A 9323-nucleotide genomic window follows, 5' to 3' on the forward strand; every position below is an offset into this window, starting at 1 on the left:
CCTCCTCTTTTGCTTGTCATTTTACATCTTGTGGTTTTGTCAGTTGTTTTAAAACATGTCTCCTGCAATAAATAAGATCATCTTTATGCACTTGTTCAGCAGTAAGGAAGGAGGCCTTTCTATAATGCAAGGTACAACTTGCAAAGGCTGTGTGAGTGTGTGTGCGTGTGTGTGTACACGGGGAAATCGCTGACACAGACACATTTTCTTCCCCGGAGTCAGCTGAAAGGGACTGTTATGATTTGAGTAAAGGCTCCCATCATCTTGTTTAAAGGAGAGCTAATAGATGATGATTTACCCATAAAATAAAAGGCGTGTAGCAAACATCGAAGACCAAATGAAACCGCTCCTTCTAAAAAGCCTTTGAGTCATCTTTGTTCCATTAAGGAAAGGAGTTGAAATATTATCTGCTCTTGCCTGGGGTCCAGGAGTCCAAGCTAAGTAGGAGAAGGCCCTGATTCAGGACTGGATTTGAGCCAGGCAGGGCTGGCATTACCATGAATCAATAGACAACACTGGGCATTTCAGGCCCATTTTCCAGCTTCCAGCTTCTATGGATCATTTTTACACTCACTCTGGTCCCAAGTAGAAAGCAGCATGTTCACCTTTTGTTTCTGGGGCAAAAAAGGCTAGACTTGAGTCCTATTCGACAAGTTGCCATGAAGGTACAAACCTCCTACATAGGGTTGCCAGCCTTCAAGGGGGAAGGGGGAAGGTCAGTGATGGCAGAGAGCAAAAAGTCAGAGGAAACTGATGGCCAGACTCTTGTGTGATGATGAAACAGAATTCTTCTTTATTCCACAGAATGTAGAGTCAAACATTTTGGCTTTGACTCTACATTCTATGGAATAAAGAAGAATTCTGTTTCATCGTCACACAGGAGTCTGGAGGTCTCCTCGTATTCTAACTGATCTCCAGACTTCAGAGATCAGTTCCTGTGAGGAGGGGGGAATGGCTGCTTTGAAGGGTGGCCTCTGCAGCATTTCATCCTGCTGAAGTCCCTTTTCTTTTTAAACCTTGCTCTCTCCAAGCTCCACCCCCAAATCTACCAAAATCTTCCGGTTTACAGTTGGGAACCCTTGTCTGTAACCTGCATTTCAGTAGTAGCCATTCTGGGAGAATTCCTGGCCTGATCTGGAGGTTAGCAACCCTCTGACCGAAATGGGCCTGATGGAGCTATTAGCTCCATTAGGAAAATCCGTATACTAAGTTTCTAGCTACCCCGCTGCTGCTTAAAAAAAAAAAACCATAAGAGATTCATTTCCGGCTCTTCCACATAGCATGTAGTGTGGTCATAGTGCCTGGGAAGTAGGGAGGGCTATACTAGGAGCTGAACTGCCCTACAGGTGAATATTTTAAAGAGAAAAGAGAAAGCAACTTTCCCCACAATTAACCGAACATTTCAAAGAAGGAAATGAGGAAGAACAAAACAAAGTGAAAACAATCGGATTCTAGAGTAGAAACAGCTGGGAGGGAACCAAAGGCTAAGTGAAGAATTCGAATCAGAAAAGCCATCCTCCCAGAATTACAACTTCTTTCCAGATGGCATAGACATTTAGCGGGGCGGAGTCTATGGGATTTTAATCCACTGAGGCCCCTTCCCTCCCAAACTATGCCTTCCCCAGGCTCCAGCCCCAGGTCTCCATGAACTGACCAACCCAGAGCTGAGAGACATTCGGAACTCTCCAAGGAAGGACACTTGTACAAGTTGCGGCTTCCCCAGCAACAGCAGTCTGATGGGAAAAGCGATCCATGGTGAGATGTTCTGTCCTATGTTACTCTTAAACATATAATTATCCTCTCCAAATCTGGCCCTGGCAGCCCGACATTCTCTTCATGCCTGTAGCCATGCACATTTTTTACAAATCAAGAAAAGCAATTCAGCCTGACGAAGAAGTTTGTTTTTCTCCTGTGTTTAAGATCTTTCAGCATCTTGTAATTACACATTGGCCAGATTTCCTTGTTGAACACACAGATTAGGGTGTCCGTCACGCCTCGTACATATTTCCGGCCTTGTTCCAGGAGTTTAAAGGCATTCCACAAAAAGTGCTTTCAGAAGACAGCCTTCCCTTCCCCCACCCGCACCACCACGATAACCAATTTCTGTGTGTGTGTGTGTTTTTTTTTAAGAGTTGAAAGAAAAGAAACACAAGCTGTAAGTGAAGGCAAGGGACTACTGGAAAAAGTCCATCAATAACAGAGCTGTCCGCAGAGTCACAAACACAGGAAATGTGTCAGTAATGATTGATAAAGGGGTAACACTACCTTCCCAGAGTGATTCTGTGGTGGCCGCTCCCCTGCCTCTGGAAGAGAACTAACCATTGGCGGCAGCAAAGCCATGTTTTCTTAATACATGCAGCCCAAAGAATTGGCTTTTTCTGCCGTCTTAGCTCTTTGAAGGCTCTTCTCTTTGAGCAATGTCTTCCAACAAGGTCAGGGATGTGTATTTAACCTGATGGACACACAGCGAGGACCACCCTCTACTGGTGGGAGCCAGTGTGGAAGTGTACTTTGAGTGGCAGGCTAGGTAGGAACGAGGGCTTCAACTGGACAAAACATCTGCCACAATTCAAGTTGAGGTCCCCCAACTCATTTTGCAGATAATGACGTCGGGGAAATAACGTTCCCAGATGCATTGGGTCCTGATTCGGCTTAGGAATGCAGCGTAGGTGGAGGAGAGGCATCGGCTTTCTTTTCTGCGCCGTTTTCCTGAGCTGAAGCAAGGGCCTGTTTGCCATCCTGCGGGGCTCCATGTACATTGGAGCAAACACACTTCCCTATGGTTGTTTGGCTCCTGAAAATGATGTGGGATTGCCCCCTCCCCTGCATCACGCTCCCGTATCAGATGCATTGGGGGAGGGATGGGATTTTTAGCCATCATGTTAGTAGATTGATGTTTTAATGGGAATTTTAATGGGGTTAGTTGTTGTGACCCGCCTCGAGCCTGTCGGGAGAAGCGGGAAATAAATCTAAAATAATAATGATAATATTAATAACAACAATAATAATAATCATCCCCAGTGCACTGGGAACATTAGTTCCCTGATTTGATGGCTGTCTTAACTTCTAAAGACTTAGGGCAAAGAGACCCTAACAGTGACAGCAGATGTGTCATCTAACTGGGCCCAAGGACAACCAGCTCCAAATCCTTGCCCAGCAATGTGAGTGGCCCTAAGCACCAGATTAGCCCACCCTTGAATACCGCTGTGAATTCCTTAGAGAAAAGACAGGATAAACTTGTAGGGACTAGATCCTAAACTGCTGTTTTGGGTGCTTTCTTGCTGCCTGTAGAAGAATGCGGAACATCCTTTGAGATTAAAATCCACTTATATCTTCATTCCAAGGCAACTGATTGGTGCTGTGCAATAATCATTGTTGCATACAATGAAGGGGAAGACAAGGATTGCCTAGTTAGAAGAAGAAGAAGAAGAAGAAGAAGAAGAAGAAGAAGAAGAAGAAGAAGAAGAAGAAGAAGAAGAAGAAGAAGAAGAAGAAGAAGAAGAAGAAGAAGAAGAGTTGGTTCTTATATGCCGCTTTTCCCTACCCGAAGGAGGCTCAAAGCGGCTTACAGTCGCCTTCCCATTCCTCTCCCCACAACAGATACCCTGTGAGGGAGGTGAGGGTGAGAGAGCCCTGATATCACTGCCCGGTCAGAACAGTTTTATCAGTGCCGTGGCGAGCCCAAGGTCACCCAGCTGGTTGCATGTGGGGAAGTGCAGAATCGAACCCGGCATGCCAGATTAGAAGTCCGCACTCCTAACCACTACACCAAACTGGCTTTCTCTTAGGTGGCAAATAAGCATTGCTAGATTGACATGTATGCCACAGGCCCTTAGTCTATTGCTTTTTGAAAGGGGGGCCCAGCATGACTTATAGTTCTGGAACCTCCAATATTTCACAGAAGCACAGCACTTGCACTGTTTGCTGTATGTGTTCTTTCAGATCGAAACCTATTAGAAAACTATCATTGCTCTTTATTATGTTACCTCCCAACTCTTGAGACTATTCCATTTATACGATAGCAGACTGAGCAATGTGGTGCCTTAATGTTCATGAACATGCATTTGAATGTAAGGAAAGCAGAGACAGGCTTGATCATCCAGCTCCATCACTCAGAGACCTACCTTCTAAAGACTTATAACGCTAGTCCCTGGCGGGGAAACTCTAGCAAATTCACATTTGCAGAATCTGAACAATTCATCCTTCAAAGGCATTCCCAAAACTGATCAGAAGCAGGTACTACAAAAGCAGGGACTGCTGGTAGAAAATCAAGGTAGAACCAGGCTAATGAGGGCAATCAGAGAAGCTGAGGCCTTTCAAGGAGCCACGTACTTGTTCGTGTTTTTAATACTGTAACATAAGAGTCTAACCCATCTTCCTGAAATGCCCATTCCAAGAGTGTCCACTCTAGGGCCGGATCCCGGTCTGCAAAAGACACAGTACTTGAAAGCTTCCACTCATGCGTCATAGCATCCTGTTGTTAATGCTGGGCCACAGCGTTCAAATGAAAATTCTATGTTTCATTAAGAACAATAATTTATTATGGCCGATAAGGTCCTTTCTGTTGCCAGTCTGATCTCAACTTTGCCCCACGAAGGGCATTCCTCTTGCACACTTCCTGTGATACTTCCTGGCCCTTTGATCAACTACTTCCCCCTCTCAAAGCTGATGTTGTCTGCTTGATGCCACATATTATTTTCTAAACTGCCCTAGTAGTGGTTTCTATCACAATATGCATACAGCAGGGTCTGCTGAAGGATTCTTTGCAAGGGTGTTTATTGTGGGTTTTAACAGCCATCTAGCAATCTAGATGCGACCTGAGTGGTCTATGATTATGTGGCAGAGCATGACATCTTTTTTAAAAATGTGGGGAAAGAGGGCCAATTATAACAAGGGCTGTCATGCTGGGAAGGATAATCTATCTCCCGTGCTATGTTCTTGATTCATACAGTCCGTATATTTCCCTCCTACCCCAAGCCCCAAAGACCCTGTCCCGAAAGAATCCACAGTTAAGATTATTGTTGCTTGGGAAGGCAGAAAGGGATGTGGGAAAGAAACCAATGATCAGATACCATAATTCCCCATAATACTGGTTTATTAGACAGGAGGACTCCTCATCCTCTTTGATCGTTGGAAGGCATTTTCTTCCTGCCGATACTCGTCCAAACCTGCCATCCTGTAGTCGATAGACTGGTAACAGGTCCGTGGTGATGCTTGCTAGTGCTTCAATAGCATTCCTCTTGCTCACAATTTTATTTAGAAAGAAACAATGGCTCCAGAAAGAAAGAAAGAAAGAAAGAAAGAAAGAAAGAAAGAAAGAAAGAAAGAAAGAAAGAAAGAAAGAAACAAACAAACAAACAAACAAACAAACAAACAAACAAACAAACAAACAGGCTAGTGGGAGAAACTTTGGGAATCAGAGATTCAGTGGGACCCAACAAAACTCTAAACCAGCCTTTCTCAACTTTTTTACCATTGAGAAACTCCTTAAATATTATTCAGGCTCTGAGAAACTCAAGAAGTGGCATGATCTTGCAGAATATGTTTGGGAAGCATAGCTGTGTACATGACCACACAGGACCCCTCCCCTTCCCATCCCATCTAGGCTCATCATTGACCATTGAGGGGAGGTGTGTTAACATGACCATATATGATCATATCACCCAATAAATGTTTAACAAATTTAATATATATATGGTGGGTTCTCCATCTTTGGAAATTTTTAAACAGAGGCTAGATAGCCATCTGACAGAGAGGCTGATTCTGTGAAGGCAAAAGGGTGGCAGGTTACAGTGGATGAGCGATTGGGATGTGAGTGTCCTGCATAATGCAGGGGGTTGGACTAGATGACCCATGAGGTCCCGTCCATTCTATGATTCTATGATTCTATATATTAAAAATTAATTGGCTCCCATCCATTCAAGAAACCCATCCTGGGCCATCACAAACCCCAAGGGTTTCATGAAGCCCTGGTTGAGAAAGCCTGCTGTATGTGATGCAAAATATGTCAAAGGATTTGTCAGATGAAGAAACTCTTTGGATCTGGTTTAACATTTCGCCTTTGGGGCTCAGAAAGGCATAAAGCTGTCCTTAACACTGGTATCTACCCTCTGACAGCAGCTAGCACGAGACACTGCAGAGTTAATGTATAATAACTCAGACAGAGAGGCTTACCTCCAGATGCCAGAACTTAATGTTACTGTCACCAAGAGAATGTCTGCCCTGATAATCTTTGAGAGAACATCTTCTGTGCTATTATATCTTTAAAGAACTCCTTTGAACCAACCTATAATGTCACTTATAGTCTCCTCTACTGAAAAGAGACAGTGCTTCTAAAACTGAGTAGCTCCCTGGCCCTTCAGCAGCGATACAATGAGCATAACTCGATTTCCTTGTGGTCAGCAGAGCTACTTGTGAGGCTATGGAGGAATAAACAGAAATCTTGTGTATTTTGCCAGAGAATGCTGATATATATCAGGGCTGCGGGGCAGGGGTGAGGAAGTAAACACTTCCCCACAAACACACCCCTCATTTTCCTCATCACTGCCCCTCCGCCCACTTGCTTATGAGGCAAAAAAGACAGACATGTGTCTTTCCCCCCCCCCCTCCAACAGGCCTAGAAGCAGTCCAGGTGGTTTGTGGGGGGAAGTAGGGTTGGTGGGACACACTTCCAAAAACTTTCCGTAGCAGTCGACGATGCTGGATTAGGAAATACCTGGAGATTTGGGGGACGGAGCCTGAGGAGGGCAGAGTGTGGACAGGGGAGGGATCTTATCTCAACAGCATGTAATGCCCTACAGCCCACCCTTCAAAGTCAGTCATTGCCTCCAGAGGAACTGAGCTTGGTTGTTTGGGGAGAATAGCGAGAGGTCTCCAGGAGTCACCTGGAGACTGACAAGGCTATTTGGCACTATGGCTCCGATCTGTATTTCCCCTCTCATGCCACAGCTCAGTTGCATTTTCGGGGATCCAGTCACAGTTCTCCAATGCCATGTGTTGCTTGGCCCCAAGAGATGGAAATCAGTGTTCCGAACTTTCCGGACTGTATCCTACCAACTTTTCCCCTGGCAAAAAGCAGAGGAGAGGAGCCCCTTTTGACCACCCCAAGTCTATGCCATGGATCATGGGACCCAGGTATGGGCAGAAGCCAGCTGGAATGGTGGCTAACGAAGGATCCGATCCACTGTGCTCTAACTCTGCAGATAACCTTTGTGATATAAGAGGAATGGTACCTTATATGGTATGGGACCTGCGTAACTGAGGGACCTCCTCTCTGCATATACCCCACCCCAAAGATCTCGTTGTTCTGCAAATTCCAACATGTCGGTGGGGTCCCCGGCCCCAGAGAAGTGCACCTGGCCTCGACCAGAGCCAGGGCTTTTTCGGCCCTGGCTCCTGCCTGGTGGAATGAGCTGCCGACAGATAGCTGGGCCCTTACAGAGCTCCCAACATCTCACAGGCCTGTAAAATGGCACTTTTCCACAGGTGTTTGGTTGAAGCCAAGGCAGGAAGCACTTTACTATCAAATAGTCCACCCACCCCACCTCATTTCCATCCTGGCCTTCCCCTGAGCTATTCAATTTCCCTCTAAGTTGGGCTAACCTTCTCTCTGTTGTCCGGTTAACATCTGGCCTGGAAGATTTTAATGGTTGGAGCAATTGTAGGATTGGGAACGGTTTTCTTCGTTCAATTTTAAGACCGAATTGTTTTTACTGTACAAGATTATTCTCCTACACGGCAAGCTGCCCTGAGAACCTCTGGAGAGGGCAGCATAGAAATCCCATGAATGAATGAATGAATGAATGAATGAATGAATGAATGAATGAATGAATGAATGAATGAATGAATGAATGAATGAATGAATGAATGAATGAATGAATGAATGAATGAATGAATGAATGAATGAATGAATGAATGAATGATCTCTATACCGTGCTTTCCTTTGTCTCTCAGTTTGGAAAGAAAGCAAAAGAAAGGTCTGGGATGCAAGCCCACCCAAGGCCACACCTTTGCATGCATGCTGCCATTGCTATCAGCCTGCAGTTCAACAGCACTCTTAAGTAACCCTTATGTTTTCTGCTTTGCTTCGCCCCTCCCCTTACCTGCTCCCTTCTTCCCTTGAAGCAGCTCCGTCTGAAAAGCAGCCACCTCCTCATGCCTGCCCACTCTTCGCCATCCTGTTGGTTCCTTTCGAATCAGGCTGGCGGTCATTTTCGGAGAAAGGTCTCACCGTGAGGGAGAACTGACAGGTATGACCAGCCCTGTGATTGATTGCGGTTGGGAAAGTGGTACTTGACGCATGCCATGTGACAAACCTCCTCTGCTCCGGGGAAAGGCTGCCAAGTCTTTCTTCCCAGAAATCTGAGCACGTGGACTCTGGCTGTAATGGGCAGCTTTACACACTTAATAATAGCAACATTGTTGCAAACGAAAGCATCTGCCAGGATCTAATATGATTAATTATACAGCTTGCTCACCCCCTTTCTTCCCCTACTAGGTAGCTGTAACCTAAAACTTGCATTCTACAAACGAAGAGAGGGGGAGAAGGCGAAATTCTGTTTCCCGGGAATGGAAGTTTTTGTGTGTGTGTTTTTTTCCCGGAGGCCTGCAAAGTGTCTACTCACAGCTAGAAGACTCTTCTGGAAAGCCTGTGTTCCTTCCCATTCTGCCCAGCCCTGCAGCCAACAATTGCCGTGTGGCGTTCCGTTGGCAAATTCTACGCCGTCACTTAGAAATACATGAAAGGAAATGGGAAACTGTCAAACAATCTGAGTTATAAATCTGTTAGTGGTATGCTCTGCCAATCAGAGAGGCAGGTTTCAATGGGTAATTTGTTCCAGATAAGCCTAGAATTTCTTGGGTTGTTTTTTTTGTGAAAAATATTGTAGCAATGACATCACCCTGAATGTACTATGTATTCGCCCTTTAGCATTCCTGCCTACGGGCTGACAGATTGGTTCAGTCTGTGCTGTCTAATATAATGCTTCCTTTATAAATGGGACTCAGTCTGACTGAAGCTGTGATTCTTAAAACCGCATCCTTCACAGCAATCGCACAGAATCACATGGAAGCCCCTTGCAAACTGGAATCAGCCGAGGCTGTGGCTTGGTGGGGATGCGTATGCCTCGCGAGCAGAAGGTCCCCGGTTCAATCCCGGGCACTTCCAGTCCGAGGATCTTGGTCAGCGGGTATTGGAAACATTCAATTCTGCCAGATAGCCTATTAAAGTACACCGGCGAACCAACTTGCTTGGTGTAAAGGTAACATTGAGTTGGATGAGGTGATGGGTTGACATTGGATAAGGCAGGACGGCCCGCGCTAGG

At 45.5% G+C, this 9323-nt stretch overlaps 1 long non-coding RNA gene across 1 annotated transcript; it reads left to right on the forward strand.

The window, feature by feature from the left end:
* Positions 1-919: 919 nt before the first annotated feature.
* Positions 920-8974, forward strand: LOC143822046 (uncharacterized). The gene is made up of 3 exons (XR_013226023.1): positions 920-1755; positions 8128-8249; positions 8498-8974. It is a non-coding gene; the product is annotated as an uncharacterized LOC143822046 (long non-coding RNA).
* Positions 8975-9323: the final 349 nt, after the last annotated feature.

Source organism: Paroedura picta, chromosome 12, assembly GCF_049243985.1.
Source record: "Paroedura picta isolate Pp20150507F chromosome 12, Ppicta_v3.0, whole genome shotgun sequence".
NCBI lineage: Eukaryota > Metazoa > Chordata > Lepidosauria > Squamata > Gekkonidae > Paroedura > Paroedura picta.